This window comes from Abramis brama (genome assembly GCF_963993115.1).
Source record: "Abramis brama genome assembly, chromosome: 3".
Lineage (NCBI taxonomy): Eukaryota > Metazoa > Chordata > Actinopteri > Cypriniformes > Leuciscidae > Abramis > Abramis brama.
This window is the reverse complement of record NC_139965.1, coordinates 19,238,421-19,258,359: the sequence shown is the minus strand read 5'-3', so window position 1 is coordinate 19,258,359 and position 19,939 is coordinate 19,238,421.

Here is a 19,939-nt window from a genome sequence, read left to right as displayed (position 1 = left end):
GACTCTTGACGATGTAAATGCATCTTATCTAGCAAGCTATCCAAAACCGTTCTGCTGTGTTTGAGCTTATGCATCCGAGCGCAAGAGATGTTTGGCAGCCAGATCAAATCACAAGGTCCATAAAATGTGCAGATAAGGAGTTTATTACAAACAGAGGCCAAAATATAATAGACTAACTGCTTGATAATGTCCAGGTAGATCCTTGACTATTTCCTTTTAAGTGTGCCGGTGCAAAAAAACTCATGGGGATGAATTTAAAAGCATGACATGGCAGTGGCATTTGTCTAGAGTCTTATGAGAAATAAAGCAGCATAAAGAGAACCGCATGTAATCAGTCTGTTCAAGTTTTGATGAGCTTTTAATGTCTCTTAACATAAAAAATGAAATATTGGACTGAAACAGACTGTGGTTTTATGGGATGTGAGGGTGTTATGTGTGTTTGAGGGGAGCCGTTGGTTCAACAGCATTAGTGGATGATGGTGCTCTAACAGCAAGATAGTAGCAAAATCTCCATTTACCCCATGTACTTTTAAATGCATGGTGCATGCATGGGGTGGGGGGTTGAGGGGTGAAATTGCAAGCACAATAAACTTCACAATAACAATTGGCTAATTTAATATAGACTGGAGTGAGACATAGTCATTTCTCGAGCTGTCGCAATCTTTTTCTACTCGATCACTTTAGCGCCTCAGTTCAAGTAAACGGCAGTTTTGATGAGCTGATCATCTGTTCCACTTTACAGCACGGAAAAAATCGAGAATGAACACAGGGTTCGAAAATTAACACTTGTCAGCTTGTCCCGGAAAAGTGGATTTTTTTTTTTTTTTTTTTTTTTTTTTAAGTTTCAAGTGAAAGAGAGTTTTACTTGCCCGACCGATCGAAACGCGAGAATGATTCTGATCTTATAGCCTACAGTCAGTGTAAACAGCGATTGGTAATGGATAGTGTATTTCTGGTAGCTGCGCTGCCCGTCTATTCGTGAGAGAGACATTAGTGGAGAAATCAAAACAAATGAGTGTACAGTAACATCACACACAATAAACTCACAGAAGAAACATACTGAGGTAAAAATGTTGAGTTTTTTTATTTGTAATATATGATATAGTTAAGTAACATAACATGATGACTAAGGTAGCTGTTCTATAATATCATGATTGGAAATGTTACATTGAATTTATAGTTTAATAAACAAGTAGCCTTGTTAATATGTAGTCACTTACAGTTTAGACGCGATATTGACTGGTTTTGTTCTATTTCACCGACGAAAATAGTTACAAAAGAAAAGCAACACTTAGCGCTGTTTTGATATTGAATGATTCAGCATTTTGAATCAATCGTTTTAATGAATGACTCGATTCATTTATTAAGACGTTCACTTGCCGCCACCTATTGGTTTTGTTTAAAGGTATAATTTTTTTTATTTTTTTTTTATTATTATTTGTTTAAACATCAATCTCATAAAATTATTTATTACAGTTGTAATTTTGCAGTGTAAATTAGTTTGTTTGATAACAGCCCTTATTATTAAAACTGAATTTGATCAAATGTAAGAATTTGACATGAAAGAGAACGCATATATTTAGTAAGGTTTAAAAAATTGTCCTTTATAAAGGTAACCTAAATAACGACCTGGTGTAAAAATCACAAATATGCAGGTTTAAGTATGTAAAAGCTGATGAGAATATTTCTTCAAAATAAATGATATTTACTTATGACAGACACCATTTAAAAAGTAGAAACATAATTATGTCATTAAAAATGTATTATAACATTATTATAAAAACTTCCTTATGTGTGATTTAAATGGAATTATACCATGGTCTGGGTGAATACTCGATTCTGATTGGCTGCAGGGTGTCCGTTAAAAAGTGATAATGGACACCTAGGAAAGGCGTCCCGTCAATTTGCCTGATGACAGTTCTAAATGATTGCGCTAGCTCAAACTCACTGATCAACTGCTGCGGTCGGGTCGCTGTGGCCACGTTGCTTGGCAACGCCTGTATACGGGAGATATTAAATAGTGCGCTCGACTTAATAAATAAAAACCCTCACGATTTTTACTCTAAAACACATTAAAGTATTATTAATTGATTAAATATTTCTTTCTTTCGTAAGTAGCCATGGTATAAGCGGGTTAATGCCCTTCGAGGTGTCCATTATCAGGTTTTAATGGACTTCGGCGGAGGCACGGTTCACGCCTCGCCGTCGTCCATTAAAACCTGATAATGGACACCTCGTCGGGCATTAACCCTTACGTAGCTTACAAATAAATCATTTTTAACCTTTAATATTATAATGATGTACCAACTGGGGTTCCTTATGGTTTACTTTACAGCATTAGTTGAGAGATAGTTTTTCTTGTTATGTACTGTACCTGATAGGCCCCAACTTAATCAATATGGAATCAAATTGTGTCAATAAATATTTTCTTTTTTTACTTGAAGCAAATATCTTGAAGCAAAATGTTTTCTTGTCAGAATGCACCAGAATGCTTCATTTACATGTTAAAATCATATAAATTGTCTCATGGGGGATGATGCCCCAGACCCCCCCTACAACAAATTACTTCGTAAACATGTCACCTTTTTCACCACTTGTGAGTTTGCAGGTCTGATTAATAGTTAGGTAGTTTTTATGTATTGGGTAGGATTAAGGGATGTAGAATATGGTCATGCAGAATAAGGCATTAATATGTGCTTTATAAGTACTAATAAACTGCCAATATACTAGTAATATGCATGCTAATAAGCAACTAGTTAATTGTGAGAATTAGACCCCAAACTAAAAGGTTAGCCTACCTTTTTTTTTTCTATACAGGATTTCTTATTTCCCACTGTGTGACTACTAGGGGTGGAAATCTTTAGGCACCACACAATTCGATTCCAAAACGATTCTTGATCTACATTTTCTGTCTTAGTAATTAGTTTACCGACTTCTCTTTAATTTTCTTTAAATCGTACATTTAAATGTATGTTATATTTAGTTATGTAATTGTAAGTACTTTTATTTATAAATTAAAACAATTGTTAATTTTCAGCTAACTAATATAGTTTCAAAACATACAAGCAAATAGTAAACAAATCACTCTTATAGATACTGAAAGCACTCATTACTCAAGTATCTTAATGTTTTGCAGTCAAGAGCATTAAGTGATTTTTCTCTTTCTTAGCATTACTGCTGTTTGATTATTACTGATGACATCATGGGCAGCTGGAGATCTAAAAGGTCGCATTCACACTAATCCACAGCTCTATTTTGACATATCAGATGTTTGTCCTGTCTGTCTAATCCCTTAAGACATACCTAGGCTAACTGACTGTTTACATTAATTTTGCAGCTTAAAAGCATTTTGAGATGTAAGTGCATTTAACTACTAACACGGGATCGCAAACATCTGCATGCTTCGAGCGCGCACACGTGACCTATGCATTCCAAATGGAATAAAATAAATTATTCCTTTGTGGAGCATTTTGGGGGGGAAATGCTGAAATACCGATGAGCAAGACCACACATTTTAAGCATAACGTGAGGCAAAGCGTGCATTTCTCACAGTGCATATCCTGTGCAATGAAGCCTGCGATTACCCTTGTAATTCGCTTCAACCTTCTCGATCTTTATAGATCATGTAATGGAAGGTTCGAGGGTTTTTGTGAATGTGCTTCCATGTGTGTGTGGAATTGGAAGCAAACAGAATATGGCTGTTTCTCGAGTGCACACAGTGCCATCGTGCATCTGCGGTTAATCGACTCCCACCCCTAGTATCTGGTCCGATTGGCCATTAACTCCTACTGAGAGCTTAATTTTGTTCTGTATACAGAGTTCTGTCATTTACGGAAATTACAGCGACATTCTGCAGCCAATAAAATGAACCATTTTTATTAGGTGGTTTACAATTAATAAACAACTTGATTATAGTATTCAGTTGTTGTTGTCAGAAGTGTGTGAAATGTTTTTACAATGATTTACAGAATGACTTATCCCATCAGATTTGAATTGAAACTATCCATTTATTATACCATAATTTTTTGCGCTTTTGGGTGTACAGTAGTATATGAAAGTGCTATATAAATGCCTCATTCATTATATTAATTAATTAATTAATTAATTAATTAATTAATTAATTAATTAATTAATTGTTAATCCATCTTGCTTTGTTTTCAGTGTCTCACGCAATGGGCGTTTTTTTTTTTTTTTTTTGAAGCCATTTTTAATAAAGGTTTTTCCTGTAAATGATTCATTAGTGCTACTGTTGTTTCTAAAATGTTCTAAAATTCTCCAATTTTCCTCTTCTTTTTAAAGATTTTTTAAATAAGTAATGTTAACCAATTATATAGCCTAACATGTTTGATTCTGTCAAATCCTGCCTTACATTTATACCTTGCTGATGTCAAATGCATTATTATTAATGTAGTTTCATGTCTTTAAGGTTGAGACACCGTAACCCATTTTACTTAATCTGATGTATTTTTGAGTGAAAATAAAAAATAAAAATAAGAAAAATGTAGGATGGGATTTAATTTTATCAAGAAAATGTTTTCTTTGGATTAACATGCACATGTGAATCATGCAAATTATGACCAGGAATGTGTATTAAGAAACTAAATTACAGTCCATTTTGAGTTAAATGTTCACTTTTTTGTCAAACCCAAATCTGAAGCTCTTTCTCTGTCGATCAGGGAACAGACAAGGATGATTAGTCTGCAGAGAACAGTTAACACTTTAACAATTTGCTTTAACTGTAGTGTACAAGAGGATGTTAAAATGTTAAAACAGTCTTGTAATTCAAGTAATGCCAAGCTAGTTGTGGTTATAAACATAGTGCCTGTTGTTTGAGACGCTAGTTTTAATATATATACAGTGGGGAGAACAAGTATTTGATACACTGCCGATTTAGCAGGTTTTCCTACTTAAAAAGCATGTAGAGGTCTGTAATTTTTATCATAGGTACACTTCAACTGTGCGAGACGGAATCTAAAACAAAAATCCAGAAAATCACATTGTATGATTTTTAAATAATTAATTTGCATTTTATTGCATGACATAAGTATTTGATCGCCTACCAACCAGTAAGAATTCCGGCTCTCACAGACCTGTTAGTTTTTCTTTAAGAAGCCCTCCTGTTCTCCACTCATTACCTGTATTAACTGCACCTGTTTGAACTCATTAACTGTATGAAAGACACCTATCCACACACTCAATCAAACAGACTCCAACCTCTCCACAATGGCCAAGACCAGAGAGCTGTATAAGGACATCAGGGATAAAATTGTAGACCTGCACAAGGCTGGGATGGGCTACAGGACAATAGGCAAGCAGCTTGGTGAGAAGGCAACAACTGTTGGCGCAATTATTAGAAAATGGAAGAAGTTCAAGATGACGGTCAATCTCCCTCGGTCTGGGGCACCATGCAAGATCTCACCTCGCGGGCCATCAATGATCATGAGGAAGGTGAGGGATCAGCCCAGAACTACACGGCAGGACCTGGTCAATGACCTGAAGAGAGCTGGGACCACAGTCTAAAAGAAAACCATTAGTAACACACTACGCCGTCATGGATTAAAATCCTGCTGCGCACGCAAGGTCCCCCTGCTCAAGCCAGCGCATGTCCAGGCCCGTCTGAAGTTTTCCAATGACCATCTGGATGATCCAGAGGAAGAATGGGAGAAGGTCATGTGGTCTGATGAGACAAAAATAGAGCTTTTTGGTCTAAACTCCACTCGCCGTGTTTGGAGGAAGAAGGATGAGTACAACCCCAAGAACACCATCCCAACCGTGAAGCATGGAGGTGGAAACATCATTCTTTGGGGATGCTTTTCTGCAAAGGGGACAGGACGACTGTACCGTATTGAGGGGAGGATGGATGGGGCCATGTATCGCGAGATCTTGGCCAACAACCTCCTTCCCTCAGTAAGAGCATTGAAGATGGGTTGTGGCTGGGTCTTCCAGCATGACAACGACCCGAAACACACAGCCAGGGCAACTAAGGAGTGGCTCCGTAAGAAGCATCTCAAGGTCCTGGAGTGGCCTAGCCAGTCTCCAGACCTGAACCTAATAGAAAATCTTTGGAGGGAGCTGAAAGTCAGTATTGCCCAGTGACAGCCCCTAAAACCTGAAGGATCTGGAGAAGGTCTGTATGGTGGAGTGGGCCAAAATCCCTGCTGCAGTGTGTGCAAACCTGGTCAAGAACTACAGGAAACGTATGATCTCTGTAATTTCAAACAAAGGTTTCTGTACCAAATATTAAGTTCTGCTTTTCTGATGTATCAAATACTTATGGCATGCAATAAAATGCAAATTAATTACTTAAAAAAATCATACAATGTGATTTTCTGGATTTTTGTTTTAGATTCCGTCTCTCACAGTTGAAGAGTACCTATGATAAAAATTACAGACTTCTACATGCTTTGTAAGTGGGAAAACCTGCAAAATCCGCAGTGTATCAAATACTTGTTCTCCCCACTGTATATTTTAAATAAATTGTTACTCTGTGCACACTAGCTTTAATTCAAATATGAAATATCCACCTACATGGCTTCAACCTGTACTCAATCTCCTTCATTTTATATATGTGTATGTCATCTGGTTTTGATTTTAAGTGCATTGGTAGACATGCCATGTTAAAGTCTGCCTTTTGCCAAGAAATACAACTTCTATTCGCTTTACTTCCGTGAGCAAATATCCAGGACTTCGGGTTTACAGAGGAAAAAAAGAGGGGAAAGTTGAAAGATGGGAGGAGAGGGCCAGAGAAAAGAGCTGCTCTTTTGTAAACACACTCTGCAGCCCTGTTTAAGGCCGAAGAGGTGATGTTGTACGCTGTGATGAGGGCACCTGGTTTTGATTTGGTCCTGCATGTGATCCGCGGCAGTACGCAGTGATGAGACTAGCAGAGCTCCACCAGTATTCGATTCCACGGAAACCAATTAAAGGCACTAACTCACTCGTCTCTCCTTTTTCTTCATTTTATCTGTAGACTTTTCCCTCCATTTCTCCCATAGAGTATAGTGCTTTCCCTTTGACTGAGGGACATTACAGGAGTAAAGGCTGCCAGGAAAAATAAAGCAGCCGGCTGGATTTGGAATGTTGGAAAATGAATCTGCTGCCAGTGAACAAAGAGATGTAGTCAGGCGTTTGCATCAACCACTGTGATGGTAGGGTGATCTTGTTGAACAGCAGTGAAATGGTCTCAGACTCCAGCAGGGCCTTGAATAGTTCATAAGTGTATTGAAACCTACAGCACGTTCTTGCTGTGTAGGATAACATGAGAGTAGACGACATATTTACTTTGACACATACCAAAACAAGGCTTTTGTGTTCTTGGGTATTCAATTGACAAATGGATGTCATTTTGATCATATATGGATTGACCTACTAGATGTGGAAAGTATCTGGAGCTTTGTTATGGCTCTATTAAAGGGTAATACAAGTTGTCCTTGAGAGCCCCTTTGGCCCTGACTGACAATCAAGTTGTCTACCTGGCTCCTGTTTATAAGCCTGCTCTGAAAAGGGAAAACATAGAGAAAAGGTTTGTTTCGGTGTGGTCTGATGATTCGGATGATTCAATCCAAGAGTGGATGGGATTGCTTTGAATTTACAGATTGGGAACTGTTTAAGTCTGTATGTCCTGATTTAGATGATCTCACAGAGACTGTCTGATTATATTGTATTTTGTGAAAATTTGGTCATTCAGAAGAAACCTTGTGTAGTATTTCTAAAAAATAACAAGCCTTGTATCTCCAAACATGTTAAAAATGCAATTAATCTAAGGATTTTTTTATTTTTTTAAACAAGGTCAGGAGATCGTATTCGGTATAAGAGAGGCCCATAAACTAGTGAGAAATTAAGTGAAATTCCGGTACAAGGAAATGGTAGAAACTTTGTTTACAAATGGGAAATCTTATTTAGCGTGGGACGGAGTGAAGTCTATAGTTGGAACTGAACAGAAGACTAAGGGCCAGATTTACTAAACAGGGCAAATTAGCATGAGAGCGCTATTCCAAAAAAACGGTGATGGGAGTGGAAAGTTCTGTGAGTGATCTACTGATGACGTGCAAATTTAAAGTGCCCCTATTATTCCATTTTAAAGGCTCCTAATTTTGTTTTGGAGGACTCCTACAACAGGTTTATATGCATCAAAGGTCAAAAAACTATTTAATTTTCTCATAATATATATTGCACATCACCACATTTTTCAATGATTCTCAAACGACTTAACGGATGAATCAGTCTTTCTAAATCCCTCCTTTCTGATGGCCTACTCTGCTCTGATTGGCCAGATGACCCAGTCTGTTGTGATTGGTCTTCTGCTTACAACGTGTTTTGGAAGCTAACGCCCATTACCACAACTGAACCTCAGCTCCGTCCGGAGGCTTCCTAAAGCTCAACGATTGCACACACTGTAGACAGTAACGATGACGTCGATTTTACCAAATCAATCCGAACGCGAGTCCGATGATGAAACGCTGGAATAAATACTTATTGATCCCGAACCTCCATCACAAGGACGACTTGAGCAGGATGTTTCTCAGTAATACACTACTCATTTTAAGGTACATTATGAGATTTTGCAACTAATTCCTCACCGCTCGTTTTTTTCCTTATCAGTGCAAAAAAAAAATCTAAATACTAATATTAATTTTTATCTTATATGCTTGTGTTATACATCAATCAATCCTGTTTAGTGTGTATTTTTTTTGTGTATACTCATAATAAAAACAAAGTGTTGTGCTTTTCGCCAAATAAATAAAAATGAACATGATGCGAGTTCTGCCTAGTCTCCGTCAGTGAAGTCAATTCTGAAACGCGTCCGAAAATGAACTGTGACACCGGTGACACACTGGATGCGTGGCGTAAGCGTCTCAGCTGCGTGGCGTGTCCGTTTTTATTTCGGCTCCCATGTTAACAGTTTAGAGTTTGCACACTGCCTGCGTGAGACGCGCGGAAAACGCGTGCATGCTAGAAATAGAACCGACGCCTATTTTTCACGTGACACGCAAGCGTCGTGGAAGCGTTTCCATGCAAAATTGAATAGGAAAATCTGTTTATATGTCATTTTGACACGAATACATATTAATAAATGTCATTTTGATGTTTAGAAGTGTCTAGGTTTTGACATAAATGCAAATATAAATGTAAATATGAAATACGTATTAGAGATGTGACGGTGATAATATTCTCCCACCGGTTAATCGACTTATGACAACACCGGTATTACCGGTTTCATCGTGGGGGTGGGGGTGTTAGAGTGATGTAATTTTTTTTTACATGGCGTCAATTCATCATTCGTATTGAGTTTGATTGACATGCGATCTGACCAATCAAATTCCACAATTTTTGTGCGACAAAGCAGTCAGAAGAGTTATTGATTAACTTCGGTGGATTTGGCTTTGGCTTTAACTGAGGCAATCTGTCACGACACATTAAAGAGCCAAAAAACGGTAGGCGTATTTTATTTTTGTTTGACTGACCAATTTGAAAGTTGAGACTTTGTTTCATATTAAATATTACCTGCTCGGTCCTGTCTTTCAGCGCGTTGTCAGTGTCCTCTATTTAGGTTATATTTCAGCACTTCGCGAATGGACAGCGACTTCTAAGTAGCACGAACGCGTAACCTTGCACATAGAGAACGCTCTTAAGAGCTAAGATGCATCGTTATCGGGAAACCTGGCCCTGGTCTCCGCACTAGCCTAACTGAAAACTATGAAAGCCGTGTGACCGGCCAACCGGTAAAAAATAAAAAATAAAATACATTAAAGAAACTATTTTTGATTTTCATTAAAGAAACCCTCTGATTTTGTTTCATTAATAAAGTTTGACTAATCGCAGCAGTCTCGCATTCGTTTAGAGCTCGTGTGAATTGCACGTATAAAATGAAGTTAACGAACAACCTCGTTCCATCAGGAAATGCCACATGAGTTTCACTGCGCTTTATGAAGAGTTTTTCTTTTGCGTGAAGAAGCCGTTCGCCGGAGATGTGTTAAAAGATTCATTCATGCACACAAGAGAGTGCATTCATGATTATTAGGCTACCGGTATACTAATCCTCCTGGCGCCGGGTCTGAGTGAGTAATTTACTCTCTTACCTTTGTTCTTTGATTAACATTAATGACACTCCATCTGACACGCGTCCCATTTTCTCACAAATCTCTACATTCATTTATGATATTATTTAAATAATTTGCTCTTATGAGGACACGCGACAAAATGGACATTTTGGCATAATTTGTGCGTGTTATGTTTTGTTCAAGGCCGAAAAGAGAACTCGATACTGACGCGCGTCTTTTCCGTGTGTGTGTGCGTGCGTGTGTTATAGGCAGGACTTACAGCGCGGTCTCTTGTTTTGTCGCGCTTGAATGGCTGAGCGTGATCATACAACGCTAGTCAACTGGTGACAGAAAATACGGATACTGCGTAATTGCTTTAAAAAAAATTTTTTTTGCGGTGCTGCGGTGGGCAAGTGATGAAACCGGTGTTGCGACTGAACACCGTGTAACACCGGTAACACCGACTATCGTGCCAAGCCTAATACGTATGATAAAATGTATACTTTAGTTTTGAAAGACGTTGACTAGTTTGTGTATATATGAAGAGTTCAGATGCAAAAGCCTCTTAATGCCATCTGAAATTTTCTTCTAGAATAATCATTTTTATGAAGCTTGTATATTTAAGTTCAATAATTTCTATATATATATATATATATATATATATATATATATATATATATATATATATATATATATATATATATATATATATATATATATATATATTGCTCTTGTATTCTTTCTTGTGGCTATAGGTGACACACCTGAATGAATGGCTCATTAAGTGTGCAGGGGCATTGTCTCATCAGGTGTGAACTACTAAATATGCATGATGCTGTTGGAGCGTTTACGCCCCATCCGCATATTGGCTTTCCAAACTAAAAGTGTTTCACAAAACTTAAATCAATGTATCGTTTTATGTGAATGATTAGGCAGGATGATTTTCAAGAATTTTGAAGAAAAGACTCTAGGCGACGACATCCATTAGTCAAAAGTCTTATTGACACATATTTACGTGTGTTTTGTGGCCTTATTTCAGAAACTTTCATTTTTAGTTTTTTCAATAACCATGCATAAACATTATTCTCTCAAAAATGAAAACATGTATATTAGGCTTGGCACGATAGTCGGTGTTACCAGTGTTACACGGTGTTCAGTCGCAACACCGGTTTCATCACTTGCCCACCGCGACACCGAAAAAAACTACGCAGTATACGTTTTTTTCTGTCACCCGTTTACAAGCGTTGTATGATCACGCTCTTATTAATGTGAATGCTTTTAAACTATTCAAGCGCGACAAGAAAGAGACCGTGCTGTAAGTCCTGCCCATTTCACAAACACACACACAGAAAAGACGCGCATCAGTATTGAGTTCTCTTTCGGGCTTGAACAAACCATTACACACACAAATTATGCCAAAATGTCCGTTTTGTCGAGTGTCCTCATAAGAGCAGTCTTAAATGATTTAAATAAAGTAGAGTGTAGCGACTTGTGAGAAAATGGGACGCGTGTCAGATCGCGTCTCTGTGAGCAGCGGCTGGTCTTAAAGTGTCATTAATGTTAATCAAAGAACAAAAGTAAGAGAGCAAATTACTCACTCAGACCCGGCGCCAGGAGGATGTTATACCCGTAGCCTAATAATCATGAATGCACTCCGCTATCTTTTAACACATCTCCGGCGAACGGCTTCTTCACGCAAAAGAAAAACCCCACTGATTACCTACACCAAACACTGATCCCTAATTCAGTGTTGGATTTCTGCTAAACTGGTTTGGGGGAAAAAAAATCACGCGACAAAAACTCATGGGCTGTGAAACTTCCAGGAAAAGTCCACCCAAAAATAAAGAAATTCTGTTATCATGTAATCACCCTCATGTTGTTCCATATCTGTATGACTTTGTGGCTGCTGTGAAACACAAAAGAAGATGTTTAGAAGATTGTTGGTAACCAAATCATTTTTGGTTCCCATTGATTTCCATTGGATTTTTTTTGTCAAATGAGAACTGAACCAGTTTGATTACCAATATTCTTCAAAATCTCTTCTTTTGTGGTTGACGGCAACTTGCATGATAATGCAATTATAAGTAATTAAGATTACACAAGAATTGGCGATTTCTGGTGACATGAGTGGACTGATGTGGGCATCCAGCGACTTGACAGCCCACCTATGGCATTGTGAACTGGACTTTAGATATGACCATACCACACTGTCTGTAACTGTGTCCTTCATTTTTGTTTGTGTCAAATTATATGTGGAATCTACTTTGACTAACCCAAGACAATCAAAAGCAGATCGCCCCCCCCCCCCCCCCCCAGTCTAGTATCTTTTTACGTCACGAACAAAGCTACATTCAGCCTAACAAAGAGCTTTTCAACTTTTCCTCACAAATGCACAGAGCGAGACATGCTGTGCACATTTAAATGTCATTAATTACTACCTGTGCTGAATAAGAATGGAAAAAATAGATACTCTCAAACTAAAGCTGTTCTCTCTGTTGGGGTTCACTATTGCCAAAAGGCTTCTATGGGGAAAAATGTTTGTTGGAAATGAAGCTTCATTAAAATTCAATGGAGAATGTTCTCTCATCACTGTTAATTGGGTGCTGCCCCTTTCAACTGAGTCATCACAGAGCAGTTTAAATATCTGCTTTGGTTCATTTGCACAGTCTGTCTGTATGTCTGCTGCTGCTGCAAAAAAAAAAAAAAAAAAAAGTGAAGATGTTTTGCTCATCTGAGTGAGTTCAGAACATCCATTACTCAAATGACATTCTCCTTTTTAAAGTTTTGCTTTGGAGGTTGCTAATCTTTTTTTGTGTAAGCAAGACACTGATCCCTCCAGCGATCAGTAAGAATTCCTTACTGTTAAATATACACAACCAAAAAATACTTGTCTGATACCAATGAAGTGTTTACTGTATTTGTTGTTTCAAAGTACCCTTGAGAAAGATACAATATCTGACAGGTTTCAGATTTACTGAATCAAAACCAAATAGTATTAGTTACTACTAGTAATAGTTACTAGTATTATTTATAGTAGGTAATAGTTAATAGTAGTAGTTAGTAGCCTATTAGTTAAAACGCACATAATTAAATTTAACGTTTCAAGTGCAATAAGCTCCATCGTCAATGTGTGGCATATTGTTGGTTTACCACAGAAAATAATTTCAATTTGTCCCTCAGCTTATTCCTTTTTGTAAGATTTAAAAGAACAATATTTTAGTAAAAGCATTTTTGATGCAAGACTGCAGTTCTAGGTGGATGAACCAGTTCGCACCATGTAAATAGTGCTTGTAAGTAAGTAAGTAAGTACATTTTATTTATAGAGCACATTTAAATTCAGCTTACACTGATCAAAGTGTACAAAACAATCCTAAAATATAAAATGAAATGGAGTAAAAATCAAAGATAACCGTTACTAATCCATAAATTAATAATCAGGAATGGCTAATGAGTAAAGATGTGTCTTAAGTCTAGATTTAAAAACAGAAATGGAAGGAGCACTCTTAATGTCAGGTGGTAACTGATTCCATAACCGTGGAGCAGCAACTGCAAAGGCTCTGTCACCTTTCGATTTAAGACGTGACCGTGGGACATGTAGGAGAGATTTATTGGCAGACCTGAGGGGCTTTGGAGCAGAATTCAAATAAATAAGATGAGAAATGTAAGATGGGGCTTGTCTGTTAAGAGCTTTAAAAACAATCAGCAACATTTTTAATTGAATTCTAAAAAAGACAGGAAGCCAGTGAAAAGAAGCTAAAATTGGAGTGATATGATCACATTTTTTGCACTAGTTAACAGTCTAGCTGCTGCGTTCTGAACCATCTGTTAACATGCCGATGAAGATTGACGATGACCATGGTATAAAGAATTACAATAGTCCAGCCTTTATGTAATAAATGCATGAATAATCTTTTCCTATCTTGGAGGGAAAGTGTCGATTTAAGTCTAGGAATGGTTCTTAATTGATAGTAGCTGTTTTTAACAACTGAGCTAATTTGTTTTTAAGACAAAGCTCAAAGTCAAAGATAACACCTTTTTTTATTTTATTTTATTGGACAACATATGGAGTGAGATTGTCTAAGTAACTAGCCATAGAGTTTCTGGTTTTGGAGGGACCAAAGATAATCACCTTAGTTATCTCATTGTTAAGATGGAGGAAATTATTTGCCATCCTGCATTTAATATCCTTAAGACAGTCCATAAAAGGTTGCAGAGTCTCTAGATTTTAATGGAAGGTACAGCTGAGAATCATAGGCATAGAAATGAAAATAAATTTTATATTTCCTTATTATATTACCGAGTGGAAGGGAAGCATGTACAGCTTGACTGTGGAAGAGGCCATGCATTATTCTGTATTAATTGAATTTTTATATGAGGAAAAGAATTTAAAAATGTATCTCATCCATAAACCATTTTATTGACGTTGGTCGAATATCTAGAACCCTTAAGTTGGCTGGCAATAAAATTGACCACATATTCAGGGTCACTATAGAGTCGACGATGCTTAAAGGGTAACTAACATCAGGTACTGATTTGGAAGTGGTCTATCACAGGCCGGCATAAAGCTATTTCAGAATATGCTCATCCATGATACAGTTCTTGATCAGGACAAAAGACTGATCAAGACAAAATAATATTGGCCACTTAGGACATACTTTACAAATCGTTACACCACATACAGTGTCCACATACTTTTTCATATCCTTGTGCATATAATGTGAAAGTTATCAGGGTTTCCTGCTATATGCTGTATGGTCATGCCATTTGAAGATTATATGTGTATATTTAAGGGCTCATCACTTATTCGTTTCATGCCAGTAGATTTGTCTTGTGGATATACTTTTAAAACTGCATTTCATGCTTTTTGCCTTGCCCATTTACTTCAACGTTAGTTTTTTGTAGATTTAAGAACGAGTTGAATTAATGTCTGTGGTAATCAACATCATGCCACAAATGCTTGAACTTGCTCAGAACATTCCTTTAAAGCAAAATTTAAATCAAACCTTTGCATTGGTGAGGAACATGAAACCAACAGATCCAAATTAGTCCTAACGCTGCTCGTTGGATGAGTTATTCGGTAAGCCTAAAACTGTCACCTTTTATATAATCCATAAGATATGTCTTGCAGAGGAAATGACCCATATGCGATTCAGGGCAATTTACTGTCTTTCTTGCGTGCACTGCAGTCCCACGTAATATATTATCACATCATGTTACTACTGAAATGCTGTGTTTATTTTCAGAAACCGCAAGTTGAGGTGTCGTTTGACATAACTAGGTAATGTTGAGCGATCTGCAAAAGTAATAGGGCTTCATCCACTGTATATGTACTGTTGAGGTTGGCAAGATTTTTGTATTGTTTCTTGCCAAGCATCACTTAAAATATATCGAACAAACCCTTAACCCCAAGCATTAAACTTCATCATGTAAAGCCTAGACTTTGAGCACATAAAATGTTTAAGGATGCTGCAATGATCGTGATTTGACATCTCACTCTGCGGCGTATTAAAAAAACAAAAAAAACACATCAATTCAACATATAACAAATAATAATAAATCCAAAATGTAACAACATACAATCTACTCCTTTACTGCAAAAAAGTTAGCTTTTTTTTAATTCAGCTAAGAAGTCATGCCGTGACGTATCAGTCGTCTATTGGTCACACGTCTTCACATGTTACAAGTTGTCATGACTTTTCTACAATTAATCCTGTTCTTGTATTGTTCATGCGTTATGCAGCAGTGTAGATTTAAAAAGTATATGTATGGGAGCAAATAGTGTCTTATATGGATAAATGAGCAGTGAGTGATGTATAGGGGTGTAACGATACCCTCATGTCACGATTCGATACATATCGCGATACTGAACTCACGATACGATATTATTGCGATACTCCAAGAAAGAGGTTAACCAAAAATGTACTGTTGATTAAAATGCTAAATTTTATATTACATTGTGTGTGTAAATAAATAGGCTTGGACTTGTAACCCAATACACAGGACAATAGTGACACCAGAATAAAAATATTCATGATTCTGAAGCTGAAAATACAGAATAATTTTAGACGAATATGCTTACACTCTTTCACTGACTAGATATATTTAAAATAATGTAGGACACTTTTTACTGGTAACATAAGACATTTGGCATTATCAGGAGCCACAAACATTCCCCCATTGCATTATTATACATTATATTCAACATTATATATAGTATTTTAATGTAGTACTGACACTAAAACTCTGTAAACTTGATTTTTTTCACGCACAGTAATTTTCATTTTGGGTGAACTATACACAATACATATTGTCACTATCCACGATACATATTGTCACTATCCACGATACATATTGTTATATTTTTGTATTGCGATATATTGTGACATGATATAATGTTACACCCCTAGTGATGTAGCATTCATTACTCAGGCAGCTGAAGCCTCTATATTTTCAGGGCCTCTGTGGGGAGAAAGAGGCAGTTAATGAAGGAGGATCCTAATTAAAGCCAGGAGGAGAAATCTCCAATCCAATCAGCTTGAACCTGGCAGCCACAGTAGGCCCTTGCCCAATTAGAAAGCACAATTTAAATGGGAGCAGGTGTCTGGAAAGAAGCTCCTAAGAGGACGATGAGCTCTCGTACACTGGAAACTGTATATGACATCATCTCACTCCTGATGCTGATAGCGATGGAAGGTGAAGAAGTGGAGGAGACGTGGCCACATGTTTACACCTGGTAATGATGACTTGATGCTTTTGTTTTTTTTTAGTGGATCTAGAATAAAAACGCACACACATGAAGAATTTTTTTTTCCCCATAGATATTTCACTTAAAAATATCCAAGGTTTTTTCCAGTGTATTCTGGAATTACAGCACAATTCTCATATTTTACTAGCCGACGAGACAGTGTTTACCTTATGTAAATGACACTCCACACGCTGCAGCATCAGCGGTCAGACAGCCAGCTGGAGAGTGGCTCCCACGCTTAAAAGATGTGCCTCTCTCATATCTCCATTGATGCTGCTTGTGTTGTCAGTCTGCAGTTTGTGAATAGAATTTTCCTCTAGCTGTCGCCAGAAAAGCAAATGCAGGCGACCATAATATTACATGCAATTTTAATCAGTTCTGTGCATATATTTGAAGACACACCAGGATGTCAGCCAAACTCCTCTCCCCTTAATTACTTCATTTCAAAATACTAAAGTAAAAAAATACATTACAATATATACATCAGCCTGACATGTGTACATAGACCAACAATGAAAAAAATCTAGTAAAAAACATCTAGTATCCTCTTCCTCACCAGGAGTTTGGTTTTATTTATTTTGTTCCACAAGGATGTGGATATCCTGAGGAACAAGTCACAGGCTGTCACGGAGATTAATGAAATGTGCCATGCTCTGACTATCACTGCTGAAGGGCTTCAGGGCTGTATCCTCGTCACAGTTCTAATCACACTTCATCTGACATAAAAACTTTCAGGACTGCTCAGTCTGGTCAGAGCTGTGGCCTAACAGTCTGTGTATGTGCTCTGACACCTTGAGTGATGTGTTTGCCACATGGGCACCAAGATTGAGTCTGACTCACGTAATTTTGCAACCCTCCCACCACCTGCCATTTTCTGTCTTTTCTGTACTATCACAAGGGCCAAAAATAAAATGATCTGTTTGTCAATGTGTTCGCTTTTGTTGACGTGTCTTTAGAGGGAGGAGTTTTGGAGAGAGATTGTGAGGTTGAAGAAATCGTGGTCTAATTTAGTGTTCATTTCTAACTTCCAGTTTCTTTAGATATCATAAAAACTAACAATAATTAGTCTAGGTTAATGTTAATTTCAGCATACATGACTTTCTGAATCACCATTTTTGACGCAAGTCTACTGTTCTAGGTGGATGAACCAGTTTGTACCATGTAATAATATACTAATAATTTTAACATTAAGTTATAGGCTATAAGTTAACATTAATATATTTTGATCAAACAATTAATTTATAAAGCAACATTAATGTAGATTAATAAGTAGTGTAAGAATTTGTTAACATAACTTTTAAAACAAAACTATTTTGCCAGTTGGTGACTAAATATGAATTTGTATGATATTATTTGTACAAAAGACATACTTTTTAGGGAAAAAAAAAACTTGAACATTAAGCAAGAATGAAGGTCTACCCCTAAACCTAAACCTTAATGGAGTATAAGCAGATTGTATGAATGAGATTTGTATTAATTCTTATGAATTCATTAAAATGTAAAATAGTTACAAATTGCTATGAGAATGTATTTAAATTGTTCATGAAATTTAATGAATTAATGTTAACTACTTATCTATAGTATTTACTGTTTTGTTCTTTTGCACTCACTATTTTTGCAAATTAATTGCATTATGTAATGTTTGCGACATAATTTGATTTTTTTAAGCCCTCATCCATTGTCATCTTTTATATCATCAGACAAGCTTTTGCTCTTTTCACAGGAAGTCCTGTGTGTTTTTAAGGTTTGAAATAGAAATTTCATAAATTATGTAAAAATACAAAAAAAAAGTCTGCAAAATAAAACTTTCCAGCTCTCAGAAGAATAATATACACAAGGTTTTTTTTTTTTAATATGATTTTTTTATTTTTTATTTTTTTTTACTGAAAACCACAGTGTTTACATACACCTTCCTGCAATTCCTGTGGGATGGTTTGTCTTGTCAGAGCGGGAAACAGTAGCCAAGGGGTGCTGAGCTTAGCGATGAGTCAATTCGACATACAGACAAACAATTTAAATTCATGAATTGTTAGGTGGAATATATGGCTTCAGTAGAGAGCTGTTGACACAAAGGCATTGTGCTTTTAATCAAGGAGACATTCATGAGGCATTTTATAGCTGCATCCCCGCTGAGAAATATATACAACGATAAATTGGCCTGCTGTCTCTTTGTTTGTATGCATGCATGTATGTATATGTATTTTTGTGTGTATATATGTATATAAATGTGTGTATATATATGTATGTGTGTGTGTGTGTGTGTGTGTGTGTGTGTATATATATTTATTTATTTATTTATTCATTTATTTATTTATTTATTTAAGAGGTGAATGGGGTCATTGACATCTTGTGTTCTGAATGAACTTTGAAAAGATCTCTAACTAAATTTGGAAAAGCGGTTGACGTCCCGTTTTCTTCTGGATGCAATTTAATGACATGATCAAATGTCAGTGCTTGTCTGAAAGTTGATTGTGCACTCTTTGCTTTTAAATACCATGTCAGTCAATGCATGCACTGCTTTTCAGTTGCTGCTTGTTAAATAATATTAGTTATTCTTTCAAATCTGCATTTATTCTTGTTAGTCACACTTTATACTGCAATTAAAAACAATGAACTATAATTCTATAACCCTAGCACAATCTTTGTGTCTTTAATAATATATTAATAAGAACTTGTTTTAGAGAAGACTTAAATTTTAATGTGGGAAAATACTGTGTATTTAATAAAGCGTTATCCACATTTCAGACTAAACAAAGAACCAGAGCAAACATGCAAGAAGGTACAGGCAGAGCAGAAGAGAGTTTTAGTCAAGTCTAGCTTTGTCAAAGTTCTCTCTCTCTCTCTCTCTCTCTCTCTCTCTCTCTCTCTCTCTCTCTCTCTCGTCTTTGTTTGTATGTACTTTTGATTAAAAACAGGCTTTTCACCAGGCTGAAGTGATTAGCATTGATTGTGAGATGAGAGTTTACATGAAATGACAGTCTATCACATTGGCACACTGAACACACACACACACACACACACACACGCGCACACACACACACACACACACACACACACACACTCTCACACTCTCACTCACACTGTTGTTTATTCTGTAATGACACCAACTAACAATATCAACAATTATTGCTATAATCATTGTGCCACAGTCTGG